We start from the raw sequence: 18,518 nt of genomic DNA, 5'->3' as shown, positions 1-18,518 counted from the left end.
TCGGACGCTTAAACGACTGAGCTACCCAGGCGCCCCTAATCATTTATTCTTTATTAGTTTTTATATTATCACAGGGACTACAAAACCAAAGCCATTAAGAAACATGCTTTGATTAAATGAATAAAACACTTGATAGCAATGAATGAATTCAATTTACCATTTACTCAAATAAATTCCATTAAGCTAAACCTACCACATTATTTTAAAAAAGAAGAAAGAAAAGAAAGAAAACACAGGGTAGCAAATTTCTAATTCCCAAAGCATTAAAAAAATGCATACATTTTATTTCAATCAACTGAATCATGGCAGGTGCAACATAATCAGACATTTCAAAATCATTGTGCCATGTTCAACTGTATGCAATATTGATTAAGGAGTTATGTTCATGTTTTATCAAGCAGTGATTTGGTTTAGTCTGGAAGAGGGACAAATTATTCAAATTAGGTCTTCTGGATTCAAAGTTTATTAGACACAGATGAAAATGGAAGGAGTGGGGGTTGTAGGCCTCACTACATCTACAAAAGTGAAATAAGAATACAATACACAAAGGATTTGGCTATTTGTCATTAAATGATTCTTCAGATTATTTGATTTATTTGTTATGGGTAGACAAACTTTTGTATTAGGGATTGCATGCAAGCTAAGTATTTTTCCTGAACAGCCCATTTTGGTCCAATGCAGGGCTCCTAATGATTGATATGAAATCATGTCAGGATCACTGTGCCTTTTTATCCTATATCAAAAGCAGATTCTGACTAGTAATAAGACCAATATACATTGTGGGACACAGACTGTGATTTAACAACAGTTTCATTTAAGGTAGTCAAAGGGAATGAAATATATTAAAATGGACTTTTTTTTGCCAATTTTTACCAAACGTTGTACCTAAATTTACACTGAGAAATATAACAAGGGCCCCTGCACAGTATAATTTTAGTGAAATTATCCTTTGAGTTTTTAAATATTATTCTATTTTCTAAAGCAGAAATATCATCTAATTTTACAATGAACATATCTTTGTTTTGAAAATTATTTGCTGTTACCACATTCACATAGTAATGGATATCTCTCTCAACAGACTTCTAAAAACAATCACTTTTCATTTGCAGCACCTTTGCCCCAAAATCTAATTACTAGAAAAAAAATCAATGTATTTCCTGACATGCAAAATGAGAATTTAATCACCGTATTCTGGTTATAATAAAAGAACAGCAAATATAATAAATTTGTTGACAACTCAGTTATCAGCTAACTTAGTTTTTCCATGAGCACGCAAAATCTTAAAGAGGCTGCTTTTGTCTACAATCACCTCATTGATGAATAGGTAAGCTAAAGCTAGAACCTATCTCATAGAGTCATGTTGTTCAAACCATAACCTGAGAAAAATTCCATCACAACTGCTGAAGTTCTCCAACTAAGATATGAAGAAATATCATAGAAAAATATTGTACCTAAACACAATGGGAAAATTCATTGTTTTCTACTATGTTGACTCTCCAACCAGTTTCCAGTTGATCGATAGTTAGCTTTTCAACATTTATCAACTGAAACTTAAAGAAAATTCTAGTGATATGTTTCTTCTGTGAAAACAGCTAAAAGCAACCAATTTTGTTGTCAATAAATAATCAAAAATATTTTTTCTGGAAGATGTTTTCTAAGTGTTTATTTATTTTTGAGAAAGAGAGAGAGAGTGAACAAGCAGGGGAGGGGCAGAGAGACAGAAAGAGAGAGAGAGAGAGAGAGAGAGAAAGAGAGAGAGAGACAGGGGATCCGAAGCAGACTCTGCACATGGGGGCTCGAACTCATGAACCAAGAGATCATAACCTGAACCGAAGTCAGATGCTCAACCAACTGAGCCACCCAGGCATCCTTCAAAGATGATATATTATTGAATGAATCTAAACCCTACTAGACCTCAAAATATCACTCATTTATAAAACAGAGAATGTAAATTTTATGTAAAATTTCATGTGTAAAAACTTAACAAGTTAAAAAAAATCAATCACTTAAAATTTTCAAATTAAGACATAATTGCAATAGGGGCACCTGGGTGGCTCAGTCATTTAAGTGGTCGACTCTTGATTTCGACTCAGGTCATAATCTCAGGGTTCCTGTGTTCAAGCCCCGCATTGGGCCTGCACTCACTGAGTGGAGTCTGCTTTGGATCCTGTGTCTCCCTCTTTCTGCCTCTCCCTGCCCTCTCATTCTGTCTCAAAAATAAATACACATTAAAAAAAAATTTAAAGACATAGTTGTGGGGCGCATGGGTGGCTTGGTTGGTTAAGCATCCGACTTCGGCTCAGGTCATGATCTCACAGTCTGTGAGTTCGAGCCCCACGTCGGGCTCTGTGCTGACAGCTCAGAGCCTGAAGCCTGTTTCAGATTCTGTGTCTCCCTCTCTCTCTGCTCCTCCCCTGTTCATGCTCTGTCTGTCTCTGTCTCAAAAATAAATAAACACTAAAAAAAATTAAAAAAAATAAAGACATAGTTGTAATATAAATTATTTCAAAACATTAAGCATAAAGTAATTACTTTAATATATAAACAAGAAACCTCAAAATTTAAACATACACAAATGTTTATTCGAGATGTAGTATATGCAACACATTATGAACAAGCTCACTGAAGAAAATAGAGATCAATACCTACCACATTTCGTATATTGAGAGTGTTATCAATTGTTAAGATGCACCATTATTTTTTATAGTACCTAGAAAAATCCTTCAGTTAAAATATACACTGCAAATATACAATGCAAAGAACTCTGCCCAACTAGTGAATAGTGACTATTTCTCATTGTTATGAAAAAAACATTTTTAATTTATTTATTTTGAGAGAAACAGAGACAGCACGAGTGGGGGAGGAGCAGAGAGAAAGAGAGAGAGAGAATCCCAAGCAGGCTCCTCACTGCCAGTGCAGAGCCCAGACGTGGACATGGGCTCAAACTTGCAAACTGTGAGATCATGACCTGAGCCAAAACCAAGATTTGGACACTTAACCACTGAGCCACACAGGTGCCCCTCATTGTTATGAATTTTTAAATATTTATACTGTGGGCTTTCTAATTCATCCTGCTTGATTTGCATTGCTTAACACGTGATAGGCAATGCATTTACCTCAGTCACAAAACATAAACCAGCTTCATCTACCTCTGAGTGTTCTTTCTCAGTCACTACAGAGCTGCTAGTTGTTGCTTTTCAAAAAAAAAAAAAAAGTGTGTGTGTGGGCAGATTCTAGTCATTTTTCTAAAAACTGAATGTTTGCGGGGCACCTGGGTGGCTCAGTTGGTTGAGCGTCTGACTTCGGCTGAAGTCATGATTTGGCAGTTCGTGAGTTCGAGCCCCACATCAGGCTCTGTGCTGACAGCTCAGAGCCCGGAGCCTGTTTCAGATTCTGTGTCTCCCTCTCTCTGATCCTCCCCCGTTCATGCTCTGTCTCTCTCTGTGTCAAAAATAAATAAATGTTAAAAAAATTTTTTTAAATGAATGTTTGCTTCTATTCTATCAAATTATCCTTCTCTGCTCCGTTTTCCTGACTTTTTATACAATAGTTTTCTATGATATTGCTAAAATAGGCCAACCTTGTTGAAGACTTAAATGGCAATTCAATGTAACATTTTGATTGACAACCATGCATATAGTTCAATTGGAATGAGGACAATGTGAAGAACCATGGACACATTCACACATGAGCTACATTTTTTTTTCAAATATTAAATAAAACTAAAGTACACATTATCTGTTTCTGTATCTGCTACAGATATCTCTTTCCCAAATCCCAATATTCTCCAAACACATAAGGTAATCATAACACCAACATCTGAAAATATTACCAGAAATAGAAAGCAACCGTTGAAACAACTTCCCACAAAACATCAAGCATCAATTTAATTATAAAATGACACACTCAAAGAAAAAAAATAAAAACATCTCTGGTCCAAGGATAATAGGTACATTAACAGAGTGGACACCAGTATTTTAAATTATTCTCCCTAAGCATGCTTCAAGATACACTTTTTAACTCAAGAAGTTTTAGACAAATAAGTGAACCCTGGCTATGACCAAGTAGCATACAAACACCACGATGAGAACAACTATAAAAGCTAAGTGAAATACAAATGTGCTGACATTTGAAAGCCTTAGAAAGCATCCAAACAGCTGGCATTTAAGAGTCAATGTAGCACAAAGGAAATGTAGCGAGATGAGCCCAATATTTGCTGCTGCTTTTTCCTTCAGATACTTGCTGGTTCTTAATTGGTATTCAGCTTGGAGGTCAAGAAAAAGAAGATCTATCCAGAGCCATAACTAGTCTCATGTAGCTGCACAAATAGTGGAGATTAAGGACATGAAGGTGCCCTGGACTTCAGGCGTCAAGATGCCTCAGAACATGGAGCCTCTGAAAGGTGAGCCTGCTATGGTGTTTTTACTTTGTCCCTAAGCTTTTGTCATATTTTCATCTTTGCTGATCAATACTCTAATAAAGAAAGCAAAATGTGAAAGGTTAGAAACTGAAAAGATAAGCAATGTCTCTGCTTTTCGATAGGATGGGAAGGATTGGAGCAGAGATCTTCACAATGGCAGTGGGAGGTGCTCAACAGACCCTCTCCCCAGTAAAAGGAACATTTAATGGGTAAAAAATACACACATATAAAACTGACGTCTCTGAAAACTGTCCTGGGAGCATACAACAAATAGGGGAACATATTCACAAAAGTTGACTAAATCTCAACAACAGCAGTGAGACCCACAAATTCTCCTTCCTTATGCTCCCACCCCCAGCTCAGCATGATGGAGCTGTACTCCAGGAAGATTCATCTAAGAACACAGAGCTTCCCCCACCGCACTAGATTGCGGTCTAAGGTTACATGTTTGCTCTAGGAGGGCTAGGCCACCTGCATCTTTTATCACACCCCCAGCTCTATGTTGCAGAAACTATTCCAGGTAGCATAGCCAAGAGGAAAACTATATACTGTGTAAAGTGAGACATCTTTTAGCTTCAAAGTTACAAATAGACTGAAGTAAAAGGATTGAATCATGCACAGAGAAACCATAAGAACTGAAATGGTTGCACTAACATTAAGCAAGATAGATATAAAAGATTACTTGAATAGAGATATTTAAAATAATAAAACTGTCAACCTATCAGGGTGAATAACAACTACAAACATATACTCACCTAATAATAGCACCCCAAAACTCATGAAGCAAAACTGATAGAATGGAAAAGAGAAATAGGCAATTCAACATTAAGATTTGGAGACTTAAATACCCCATATTGCATAACAAATAGTATTAGCAGGCATCTTAACAAGGTACAGAAAACTGGAAAACACTATAAACCAATCAGACCTAACATATATCTATAGAGCATTCCATACAACCATCACAAACTCATGTTCTTTCTTATGCACACATGGAATACACTCCAAGATATCATATGCAAGACCACAAGATAAGTCTCAATATATATAGAAGAAGTGATATCAAATAAAATGTATTCTCCAAATATAATAAAATTAAATTTGAAATAAATAATGGAGGAATGGGGGAAAAATGGCTACTAGCACCCAGCTTTCCCATCTCTCCATAAAGATCAATGATGGACAAGCTATCCATGAACAAAAACAGTTCTGAGAGACCTCCAGAATCTATTTAGGAAGCTTTAGAAACACAGTGAAACAAAAAATAGTTTTCCAAAGAAGACATACACATGGATAACAGGTACGTAAAAAGATGTTTGACATCACCACTTATCGGGAACTGCAAATCAAAACCATGGTGAGATATCACCTCACACATGTTAAAATGGCTGCCATCAAGAAGACAGGAGCATGGTGATTATAGCTAGTAATACTCTTTTCTATACTTGAAAGTTTGTAAGGGAGGAGATTGTAAATGTTTTCTCCATGAAAAGAAATGGTAATTTTGTGACAAGATGGAGGTATTTGCTAATGCTATGGAGGTAATCATTTTGAAATAAATGTATCAAATCAACACACTGTGTATCTTAAACTTATAAAATGGTGCATGTCAATTATATCTCAATAAATCTGGAAAATGTTTAAAGAAATAAATAATGGTGGAATTTGGGAAATTCACAAGTAAGTGAAAACTAAATAATATATATATGTTTACATAACTGACGGGTCAAAAAGATTAAAACATGATAAGTATGCATTCTATATCCTTTCTCCTCTTGAATTTTTCAAGTATGTTTGATGGCTAAAGAAAAAATTAGAACACTCTCAGATATTCTCCATGAATGTAAAAGCAATATTTTAAATGTGCAAATGTGTCCTTCTTAGGGCTATAATCCAATATTATAATCCCATTATAATCCTTGTTCAAATTATTCTTTCACCATTGGGAAATTTCCACATTGACTTCCCTTGTCTTTCGACGTGTTCCATCCATTTTTCTATTTCACAAAATTTCCTATGTTCTATCAATATAAGATGGTCCAGACTTATCTTCTATTTCCCGTGTTCCAGCCCTAGAATTTGCTATTTCTTCATGTATCCCTGATTCCTTTCATTGGAGAATGTTAATTAAAAATGAATATCTAGGCATAAGGTGCATTCCTCGTTAGTGATGTTTTCTTCTCAATGAACAGAACTAGGAAATACGTAGAGAGATGCTAAACCATGAATAAACACATAGCTATTTATTTTTATATCAAGCAATCAGCATAGCCATTAAAGCAATTTGATTATATGTACTGAATATATATGGAGTAATTATAAGAACTGTGTGTGTGTGTGTGTGTGTGTGTGTGTGTGCGAGAGAGAGAGAGAGAGAGAGAGAGAGAAAGAAACGTTATTTTTTCTGAAAATCTTCATTTCATTTTGCCATAACATTTACATCTAGTAACATTTATCTTTGGTATAAAGAACTATTAGTATTTCTTGTAGCTAGAAATGAAATTTCAACATTTGTCTATCTGTAGTATTTTTACTTAGGTCTTTTTTCAAAGTATATTTTCACTGGTTTTAGAATTCTAGACTGATAGTTCTTACTTTATTCTAAATACTTTAAACACGTTTTCCATTGCCTTCTGATTTCCATTAATTTTGGCAAGAACTCAGACACCATTTTTATTGCCTTTTTGTATGTAATTCATCTTTTTTTTTTTTTTTTTTACTGGTTGGTTTAAGATTTTTTTTCCTTTATACCGATTTTCAGCAGTTTGATAAGGATGTACTTAGAGGTGTGTGTGTGTGTGTGTGTGTGTGTGTGTGTGTGTGTGTGATAATTATTATTCTTGTGGTTTTCTAAACCACTTGGATCAATGTATTAATGCTTTTTGTTTTAAGTTTTTTCAATGTTTTTTTTCATTATTGAGAGACCAAGTACAAGCAGGGGAGGGGCAGAGCGAGAGGGAGACACAGAAGCTCAAGCAGGATCCAGGTCTGAGCTAGCAGCACAGAGCCTGACACGGGGCTCGAACTCATGAACTGTGAGATCATGACCTGAGCCAAAGTCAGGCATTCAACCAACTGAACCACCCAGGTGCCCCCATTTATGCTTTTAATTTGAGGAAATTGTTGTACATTATCCCTTCAATATTTTTTTTTGTTTCATTTTCTTTTTTCTTCAGGTACTCCATCTACACATACATTAGAGTATTTTACATTGTCTCAATACCATGACTATTCTTTTACATTTATTTTTCTACTCATTTTCTTTTTGTGTTTCAGTTGGAATAATTTCTATTGATTGTTTGTACTGATTATTAATTCTATTTTGTTCAGTTCACTGATAAGCCCATTAAAATATTCTTCATCTCTGCTACATATAACATATTTTTTCAATATCAGCATTTTAATCGGCGAATTTGGTTCTATCTCACAGACTTTTTTTTATCTGTGCGTATTTATTGTTCCCCTTTCACACTGTATCATTAAATATACTGTTTGGTTTTGTTTTAATATCTCTGTCTGATAATTCCAAACTCTGTTTCATCTCTGAATTAGGTTTCAGTGGCTCTTTCCTCTCTTGATACTGTGTCACATTGTCATCATTTTTTTTTAATACATTTTCTAACATTTGGATTGAATGTAAGGTGTTGTAGTAAAGGAACAATGGAGACTGAAGTAAATGATACTAATATATTATTTATAATAATAATAATATTATCCCCAGAACAGGTCATGGCTATCTGTCAGGCCATTAGCACGTGTGGTAAAGTCAATTCCGTCTGGAGCTGAGCTGGGTCTGGGCTTTGCAGTTTGGGAGCAAAAGCTTCCCGTGAGTGATTGAAATTGCAGCTGTCCTGCCCTAGGCTCAGCCACCAGTGGGCTTCTGTACCTGCACCTCTGGAGTCTCCTTCAGGCCATCTACACACCCCAGTGAAGAGTGTGCCATTGCCTGGTACTCAGTGTAAGGCCCAGAATGCCCATGGGGCCTCTTGGCTCTTCTCTACCTTTAGACCTTAGTGATATTCTGTGCTTCATCTTTCGTGGGTAGATTTTTTCAACTTCCTTGACCAGCTTTCATCAGCAGATGGCTTAGAATGATCACTTTCTCACACTTGCCTGAAATCAGATTTTTGCAGGATTCTTTAGCACTCATCCGTGGAGGACTCTCCCAGGTTTCCTCCACAAGCCCTCCAAACCGGGGACAGCTGTTGCCTCCTACTCAGTGTGAAGCTGCAAGTGGCTGGGGACTGTCTCCGGGTTCTTCTGTTCCACCCTCACACTTCAGCACTCTTTCCTCGGAGGAGGTCTCTTTCCACCTCCCGCTACACTGCCAATCATCATAAGAGCTGTCTGGAGTCTGTGTTGGAAAGTGGAAATTGCAGAGATTCCTGTTGCATCTGGGCCTCCCAGGGACTCTACACTATCATGCCAGACCACCCTCAGGTTTTATAAATTTGATCAGTTTCATCAGCGTTCTTACTTTTATCAGGCAGTTCCTTTTGCTTCCGGCTGCTCTGCCGAGAATGGAAACTGCTGTGGGTCCCTCCTTCCCCAAAATAGACTCCCCACTTTTTCGTTTGTAGTTAATTAGATTCTTTGCCCACTAAGCTTTCAGATTTTATCTCCATGTAACAACAGGGTGTAAGAGACTTGTTTGGTGATTATACCTAAGCAAAAGAAGAAGTTTTGTACTTAAATGTCAATAATTACAGGACCTCAAAAAGTACATACTGTTTCAATTATGAAAAATCTTCAGATGTAAATTTAAAATGATACACATGTTACTGCAAAATTTGGAAAGACACTTCATTTCAAATTTCTTCTTTAGTGTACCTGGACGACAATGCTTGGTGACCACTATTCTAAGGCATTTCTTTTTAACTGCTATGCCCGATGATAAAAGAAAATGAATTACAAACCCTAATATAGGCATGTTATCAAGACAGCTAGACTCCAGGAATAGAGATTCTCCTCTCTCCTACCCCCAAATAAACAACTCTGGCCATTTGAAAAACTAATGACACATAGTAAGTATAGTGGAAGAAAGAAGTTCAAAATATGACCAGGTGTATAAATGAGGACTGTAGCAATTGTTCTCTGTACCGCCCCCCCCCACCCCTGCCACCCACTATACACAGAATTTAAAGAGTTCACATGCTAGATGTTGTTTCATGATGTTGGAATTACAATAATAGTAATCACCCACAGATGGATAAGGTAACTAAAAGATTATTCAGATATCTCTTGTGGAAATGTCTAATGCGTGTGAGTGTGTGTGTGTGCATCCTCTGGGCTTTGCTTATTCATCTCCCCCACTCGAACTGCTGGCAGCTACTAATCTTCTTATTGTTTTCATACTTTTGTGACTATTTGTTCCTGAATTCATTAATTTCAATGATAGATGTTGATTCTCATTCCTACAGGCCATCTGTTGATTTGCAAGGCATAGACTTCCTTTATTAACCACATTCCTGCTTTTTATACCTAGAATGTTTCTGTTTTCTGCCACTTGTTTATACTGTTACACAAGGGAAGAGCTCATATAACAGAAATACAGAAAAAAAAACTATAAATTTTAAGTGTGCAACTGTTGGACCCCCAAATTTAGCAATTTTCTTCCAATCTATTCTTTGATATCCCATAAGAAATAAACAAGAGACACAGTGCCAGAAACCTGAGTGGCTATTCACTTCATGTTTGCATATACGGTTCTCCATAGAAGAATGAATGGTTTTCCTTTGAATGAACTGCTTTTGCTAATAAATCAGTCGAAAATTCATGTATGCTACATCCAGATACAAGAAAGTATAGCAATAAAAATATAATTTAAAAAAATGTAATTTCTCTCATACAGCATTTCCATGTTTCCTATGGCAAAATACTATAATTATAAACCTTATCTGCCTTATTAATATTACATGTGAGGTGCCTTCAGGAAACATTTTACATAATCTGAAAATCATCCTATTTCAATATGCCAATGTTCCCTCTCAGTTCTTGCAATTACAATGCTGGGAATCTAGCCCAAGAAAATAATCCTAAATATAAGAACAGCTTCATGCATTCCAATATTCTTCCATTTCATTTATGGTAATAGAAGTGGAATATATCCTTTAATACTAAAAAATAAATTTTCAGATAAGAAAGACAAAGGATGGCCATTCTAAATTAGGGAATCCTTCTTTTGAAATTAATATTCTGGGTTAATAAGAGATTCCTATTATTTGCTGAATGAATCTGAGAAGTATGACAAATTATATAAAACAGAATCTCATGTGGAAAAGTGGGGGAAATCATGATTTAAAAACTACAGTATATTCAGTTTTTCTCATGAGACATTGACTAAATTGTATTTTAGGGAAAAGAGTTTTTAAATTTATTTTTTGAAATAATCATTTTATTGGCTTCTAAATGTCATGAGAAAAGATACAAAAAATAATATTACAGTAAACGTGGCTCCTGCTGTCATGGAGCTTATGTGTAATTGGGAGAATAGACGTTCTTCGCACGTCTCCACAATTAAAGTAAATTTGATAAGTAGTCTGAGAAGTTGATAGGTGCTATAAAATTAGAAATTGAGTTTTACATTCCTGCAAATGCCAAAGAATGTTTCGGGGAAAAACGGTTTAGAAGCATATTAAATTGATACCTGGAAAAAGTATAGGAGCACTCTATCTCTCTCTTTTTAACTATTCCATTCTGCATTTTATATATATATATATTATTATATATATATATATTTTTTACATATAATCTGCAATCTGCCCACTATAAACTCTTTGATAGTAATGAACATTGACTTCATCTTTGTATTGTTCATAGAGTATGGTATGAGTTTTATATTTGGTCTTCTATAATAGTATTTTATTCAATAAGTTAATTAGACTTTGCCAGCAATATTCTAAATAGGATCTAAATTCTGTGAAGGCAGATATAATATGCTTTTTGCTCTTATGTACCCCTTTGGACTACAAAAGCTATCCTACATGATACAAAGTTAGCAGAAACTCAGTATTTAGTCACTGAAATGGAGGTAGTAATCGTGCATAGGAGCACAGATTCCATAATCAGATTACCAGGGGGCTTGCATACTAATTTTACCACTTTACTTATTCTTTAACCCATAGACATCTAGAAAGTTAACCTCTCAATGTCTCAGAATTCTTGTGAGTAAACTGGGAATCACCAAACATTCAGCTAGGTAGGATTCAGGGTTTGGTAAGATCTAAACTGGTAGTCAAATTATTGATGTAGGATATATCCCACAGGATATTGATGTAGGCAATCCCACAGATTATAGCTAATAAATTGCATTTTTCATGAGTAATTTTAGGGGAAAAAGAACTAAAAACCCTATTTTCATCTTAGAGGAGACATATTTAAATCAATAACAAAATTTGTACGTATATGATTGTATGTATATCGTGATAAAGGGTAAAACTAATTTTATTATGTCTTCCAGCACATAATCTACTATTTCTATCTATGTGCTTACTGATATTTGATAAATTACAAAATTGAAATTCTGACAACAAATATAAAAAATTCCCAATGGATGTCTTAAACAGCAAATGAAGCAATAGTTGAAAATTCAAGTAGCAATAAATCAGTGATTTGAAACGCATTATAGAAAACTTAAAAATGGAAATATAAAAAAGAAGGTAGGTGACGTGGTAATTCAAGACATCCGACAGAAATTCCAGGAGGAAACAAGGAGAATAGGAAATAGACAATATTCAAAGATATAATGTCAGAGAATGACCTAGATTGTAAGGAAGTCATGAAGTAGCAATGGAATAACATTAGCACTTAAATCTAAATCACAATCCCTAACTCAACAATCAGATGTGGACTCCCGAGTCCATTCCAAGATTAGTGTTTCCTTACCTGGTTGTTGATAATGTGTAATTGTGGCATTATCTGTCTCCTATTTGTTTGTTACCCATAGATACTGCATATTCCCTCTTATTTCATGTTTGACTGGGTTTTTTAGTTGTGTTGTTGTTATATTTTGCATTTGTTTGTTGAGGATGTGTTAAGCAATTCAGAATAAAAGAAACCAGGGGTCCTTACAGAAACTGCTTACCATAGAGCTGGGGCAGGGAAAATATTATACAAGCCTGGGACATTCAGTAGTGTGCCATAAAGTAAGAAAGTGCTTTAAAAACACAAGGAGGAGTGGCATGGATATAAGAACCAACCGGAAAGAGCCCCCAACAATCAAAGCTAGAAGAATGTGAGCAACAAAACACAAACCCAAATTATTTGCTTATAAATCAATGGAAATAATATATGTGATAGAGAGGATTTGGCCTCTCTTGATCTTTGTTGCTTGGAATAGATTGTTACATAGGAGAAATAACTTTGAAAATATAATGAAAGCTATGAAACCTGAAATAAGGATATTATCCTCAACTCTCCAGATGGGCCCAATCGAGTCACATGAGCCCTTAAAAGCAGAGGTAAGTTCTTTCCAGCTAGGCTCTGTCGAAAGATGCACCAGAGGAGGTGGCATGGGGAGATGGAACAGAGGAGATGGACCAGAGGAGGAGAGATTCAAAGCGTGAGAAGGGCTGTACCACCATTGCTGGTTCAGAAATAGACTATGAGTCAAAGAATGCAAGCAGCTTTTAGAAGCTGAGAATAAGGCCCAACAGCATCCAACAAGTAAACTTTAGCTCTATAACCACAGGTACCTGAATCCTGCTAACAATCTGAGTGGCTTGGAAGTGACTCTAGAAAGGAATTCAGCCCTGTATACACCTTGTTTTCTAGCTTGTGAGTCTCAGAGTAGAGGAACCAGCTGAGTTGTGCTGTGCCCAGACTTCTAATACATGGAAACTGTGATATAATAAATGAGTATTGTTTTAAGCTGCTAAATTTGTGCAATATTTTTTAGATATTAATAGAAAACTAATACAATAACCATAAACACATCTGATTTAAATAACTGGTAAAAATCAAATCTTTCTTACAGAAAAATTTCAAATAATAAACAGGGAAGGAATGTGGGAAATAGAAAATCACCATTAGAATAGCACAATGATAGTTGCTGTAGGCAAGACCAATGATGAATGATAAATTTGTGAAGAAATATTTTAGAAGAAACATATTTGCATAGCTTCAAAGTATCTCTCCCAAAAGATATATTAGTTTCTGAGGTGTTTAACACAAGTCCATATATTACATAATAATCCCATCACTAGGATGTAGAGCTTAATTCCCACTCCCTTGAGTATGAGTACTTAAATAGAAATGGAAACAATATTTCCATTTCTGTACATCCACAACAATATATGATAACATACAATTTAATAAACAGAAAAATAGTTCCACTGAGGCTGGAAAGAATATCAGAGAAGGTCTCCGATAATAGAAACACACATAAAACTCATGAGATGCAGTCTTTTTTTTTTTTTTTTAACGTTTATTTACTTTTGAGAGAGAGACAGACAGACAGCACAGAGCCGAATGCAGGGTTGGACCCCATGAACTGGGAGATCATGACCTGAGCTGAGGTGCAGTCTTAATAGTCATTTGGTAAAGTCTGGGCCAGCAATTACTCCTGGAATTGGAACAACTGAATCACTAAGTAAATTATTCAAAAATGGTATCAAAGGCATCTGAAATCATGTAGATCAACAGTTGTTGACATAAGCCTTGGACAAATTATTGCACAGCTTGAATCATGCTAAATTAATATCAAAGAGAGCCAGGCAGTGATACATGGACTTGAGATAGGCAACAAGAAAAACTGAGCATATATAAAGGCTAAGGTAAGGGTAGATAAAACACAAATGTATTAAAACAGGCAAGTGTCTATGGCAGAGATTTGAAAAACAAACAAACAAGCAAGTGTGAACAAATGGTTACAAATCTAGAATAAATAATATCGGCAGCACACAAACAACGAAATTGAAAACATTCAAATAAATGAGTCACAGGTTCAAGAGCCTATTTCTCTTGACTCTGGTAGTTTTGCCTCCACCTAAGGACTTGGCTTAGAACTTGCAATGGTGTTAATCTGTCAGATGATGTTCCAAGATCTTCAACAGTGGACCTTGAACATAATGATGACTGGAAGAAATGAATATTGCTTGATAAAGAATGAAATAAATCTGTTAATCCCAAGGAAGCAACGAAGAAGGGGATAGGACAACAATATAAAGAAATTAGTTTCAGTCATTAAAACTGGTTAGTTTGATCATCGTGTTAAAGGGAAATGAAAGGTCTTCTATGAAAGGTTGCAAAGGTCAAATGAAGTAATATGGAAGACATGTCTATGGAAACTTTCTTTTCCTTTTTCTTTTCTTTTCTTTTCTTTTCTTTTCTTTTCTTTTCTTTTCTTTTCTTCTTTTCTTTTCTTAGTGGGAATTTATTTCTATGTTGGCTGAAAGAGGTCTCAAATACAAGATATTCTTATTATTAATAAGATGTCCCTATTAATAATTTATTGAACTGAGAGCTTACTGTATTATTCAGAAACTCAAATCCCAGTTCAGCGAAGGAGCAAATTCTCAAGAGCGTATTGGGAATTTTTGTTGGCAACTTACTAGATTCATGGCCACTTAACAACCTCTGTAACTCAGCTGGAGGCAGAGGCCACTTCCTAATTGCTAAGCAAGTATCTTAGAGGAGAGTTAAAATAAAAAATATTTATTCAAGACCCTGATTCATACAGTATATGATAGTTAAACTTGTAGTCATGCTGGAGATAATCAGACCAAGAAAGTACTGAAGAGAAGGCTCAAGAAAGTCTTAAATATTAAAATTGCCTCCTCTACAGACTGATCTATAGTTACTGTTTGCTAAATGGGGAAACAGCTAAGTATTTTGACATTGGAGTTGATTTTCCTTAACCCATTCATTTGTAAAGTTTAACAACTAAAAGTCTGAGACAAGGTCATAGTACAAAAGCAAAGGTGTATTTACCACATAAATTAGTATGTTGATATTAAATTCTAGAGCAATCAAAATTTCTAGTTTAATATCATTCTGTAAGAAAATTATGGTAAATAATTTATTTTATTAATAAAGATTCGAATGGCCAACACTCTACCTTTTTATTAGGAATCATTCTATTGTATTAAATAGTTTCAAATGTACAGGTGTTTTATAGTTTTAAAAGTTATTTTTTAACTGAATAAGCAAACACTATTCAATTTATACTTATTTTAAAGTGATTTTTCATTATATTTGAGGAGGTTGAGCTATGTATTAGTATAAACACTGATCTAAGAAAGTCTTAGACTTTTTGCTTTTAAAAACTAAAGAATAATTATGAACTGGAATGCTTATATTTATCTTCCTTGTTACTCAAATTGACTTTCAGGTTAAAAGGTCATAATAAAAATAAATTATATTAAATTACAAAAAATAATCATTATGTTAGCTAACTGCTAGAATTTTTGGTTGAAAACATTTTTAACATTTAGAATTTACATCTTTTGGGTTCTATGCATGATTTGTTTGGTTAATTGATTTTTGTACATTCTTCCAGATTTATGTTTATTTATCTATTCATGTAATGCAAATGATAGACAGCTCATGAAAAGAACATTGAGATTTTGCCTAGTTGCCTTGAATAAAAATAAGTTCAGGATAGAAGATTAAGCCTTTGAGACATGAACTATATTTCTCCGTCAAAAAGTTAATCCCTTACCACATTTTAGAGGTTAAAAAGTCAGCCTTAATAATGCACAAGTGAATTGGAAATTTATATTTTCATTGACTCAAAATTATACAGTATGACCAAAAGTCTCAACATAGAATGCTAGATTCATAACATATTCCTCAAGGTAAATAAGCAAAAGTAGAAATATTAAAAATACAGTGATTTATGAATAGCTAAGACAATTTTTCACATAATTTTTCCAGAAAATAGTGTAAATGTCAAATGTAGTAGCCATTATTTATAACAAAAATTAAATTTTTTAAAAAGTTACTTAAATAGAAATTTTTATTTCAAAATTTAAATGAAAGTAAATGGAAAACTTTAAAACTCCTGGATGTAAAGACAAATAAAAACATGTGTTACATTCTGCATAAAAAAAAATTCCACCAAATTTAATAGCAAAAAATATCTTCAAAGGCAATATAATTAATCTCTCTCATGTTAATGATAGAAAATAGTAAATAAAAGGAAGTTTAAAATGCATGTTATATTTCTTGGGAGTTATAATGTCATATAAAAATAGCAGATGTTATTAGTTACAAAGATTACATTTCAACTCTGGTTAATATTGATGGTAATTAATATATAATATCAGATAACACACTATGACCTATGTCATGAATATACCATACACCTCCCTATTTACATACTTATATGTTAATAAGTATACTGCTGTGTTTATGATGGACCAATACATTATTATTTATATACAGTATAATATTTTATATATAATCCAGTAACATATGGATGGTATATTATTTAATTATAGGTTAAAATATAATAAAATAAATGTTGATTTCCTACATTTTGTTATATATTATAAATTTTATCATTATGTTACCTTAAAAATTCTAAAATTCAGTAAGATATAGATTATTTTAGCTCCAATACATTTGTGAAAATTAGAACTGAAATAACAGTCTTTTGGCCAGAAAGCACATAATTTGAGCAAGTAAATTATACTGTGAGACCTTAACTCAATCACCCTGCATCTTTGACTTTATTTGTTCTCTTTGTGTAAAGAGTGTGAATAAAATGATGCACATTATTTTGAGGGGAAAAAATACCAAGATATTATATTCAGCCATTTTTATATTGTAGACATATCAATTAGGCAAAACACTTTGAACAGTATTTTACATGTGCTACACACTCAATCGGATAGACACAATTGCTATTATTATTACAATCATCATCTTTTTTTTTTTTAATGTTTATTTATTTCCTTTGAGAGAAGTAGAGAGAGCACAAGCAGGGGAGGGGTAGAGGAGGAGAGGGAGAATCTAGAGCAGACTCTACCCCAGAGCAGAGCTGGACATGACTTAAGCCAAAATCAAGAGTCAGACGCTTAGCAGACTGAGCGACCCAGGTGCCTCCATCATATTAGTATTATAGTGGTTACTGTTACCACGTTTCTGGATCTTATTCTACTCCTAGCCTAATGCACTATCATCTATCTATCTATCTATCTATCTATCTATCTATCTATCTATCTATCTATCATCTATCTATCTATCATCTATCTAAAAACATATTTGTAGTTAGTCATGCAATATATTTTATATAACATAAACTATTATAGAGGTTTATAAACTATGGTAGGAGCAAACCTTTAGAAGTTAAGATATTTGAGTAAATGTCCACAGATCACTCTGCAGCTTCCAATACCTCTGTCCAGGTTAAGTTTGCCTGACTGTAGTCTAGCACAATAAAAATACAAGTTATCATGTTCCTTTGGGGGACTTAACCAACTAAAAGAAATAACGAGGCTTATCATTCTAAAACTTAATGTCTAGGTGTGCCTGGGTGGCTCAGTAAGTTAAGCATCTGACCTCAGCTCAGGTCATGATCTTGCGGTTTGTGAGTTCGAGCCCTGCATCCGGCTATGCACTGTCACTGCAGAACATGCTTGGGATTCTCTCTCTCCCTCTTTCTCTGTCCCTCCCCTGCTCGTGCTCTTTCCCACATAAATAAATAAATAAATTTATTTCCCAAATAAATAAATAAGTAAATTTAAAAAAAAACTTTTTTAAATAAACAAATAAAATAAAGCCTAATGCCTTAATGAAAAAAAGTTTTATCTCTGCTAGTTTCTGACCTGCCATAAATTTTCCAGTGTTATGCATAATGTTCTCTATATTTATTTGTATTATTAACTACTTAGGAACATTTAATTAAATTTTTGTAAGTTTTATACACATTCTTATTTTATGATATATCAATTATGCAAACATACACAAGTATGCTGACATTTTCATATGTCACCTTTTCATTCATTGTTAATAAATCTGAAAAATTGAGTTGTTAAGATTTGTTAAGAAAAATCTAGAATTAATAATATTGAGAAGTGAAAGAAAATTTTGGAAAAGAAGATGTTTGGTTTGAAAACACTCTTTTATTTTTTTTTAATCTCTATTGATAATACTT

The 18,518-nt window shown here is 34.1% G+C and overlaps 1 long non-coding RNA gene across 1 annotated transcript in view; it reads right to left on the bottom strand.

Annotated features, from left to right (window-relative positions):
• Positions 1-3,409: 3,409 nt before the first annotated feature.
• The window catches only part of LOC147572495 (uncharacterized), a 631,584-nt gene continuing 616,475 nt past the window's right edge, over positions 3,410-18,518 (bottom strand). The window contains exons 5-6 of the long non-coding RNA XR_015245880.1: positions 5,176-5,209; positions 3,410-4,473 (exon numbers count right to left, since the gene is read on the bottom strand). This is a non-coding gene — a long non-coding RNA (uncharacterized LOC147572495). The remainder of the gene's footprint in view (positions 4,474-5,175; positions 5,210-18,518) is intronic.

The sequence above is a fragment of the Puma concolor genome, chromosome E4 (genome assembly GCF_028749965.1).
Source record: "Puma concolor isolate L17-30 chromosome E4, mPumCon1.1.hap2, whole genome shotgun sequence".
Lineage (NCBI taxonomy): Eukaryota > Metazoa > Chordata > Mammalia > Carnivora > Felidae > Puma > Puma concolor.
Note: the sequence above shows the minus strand (reverse complement) of the source record. Positions and strands in the feature narration are given on the sequence as shown.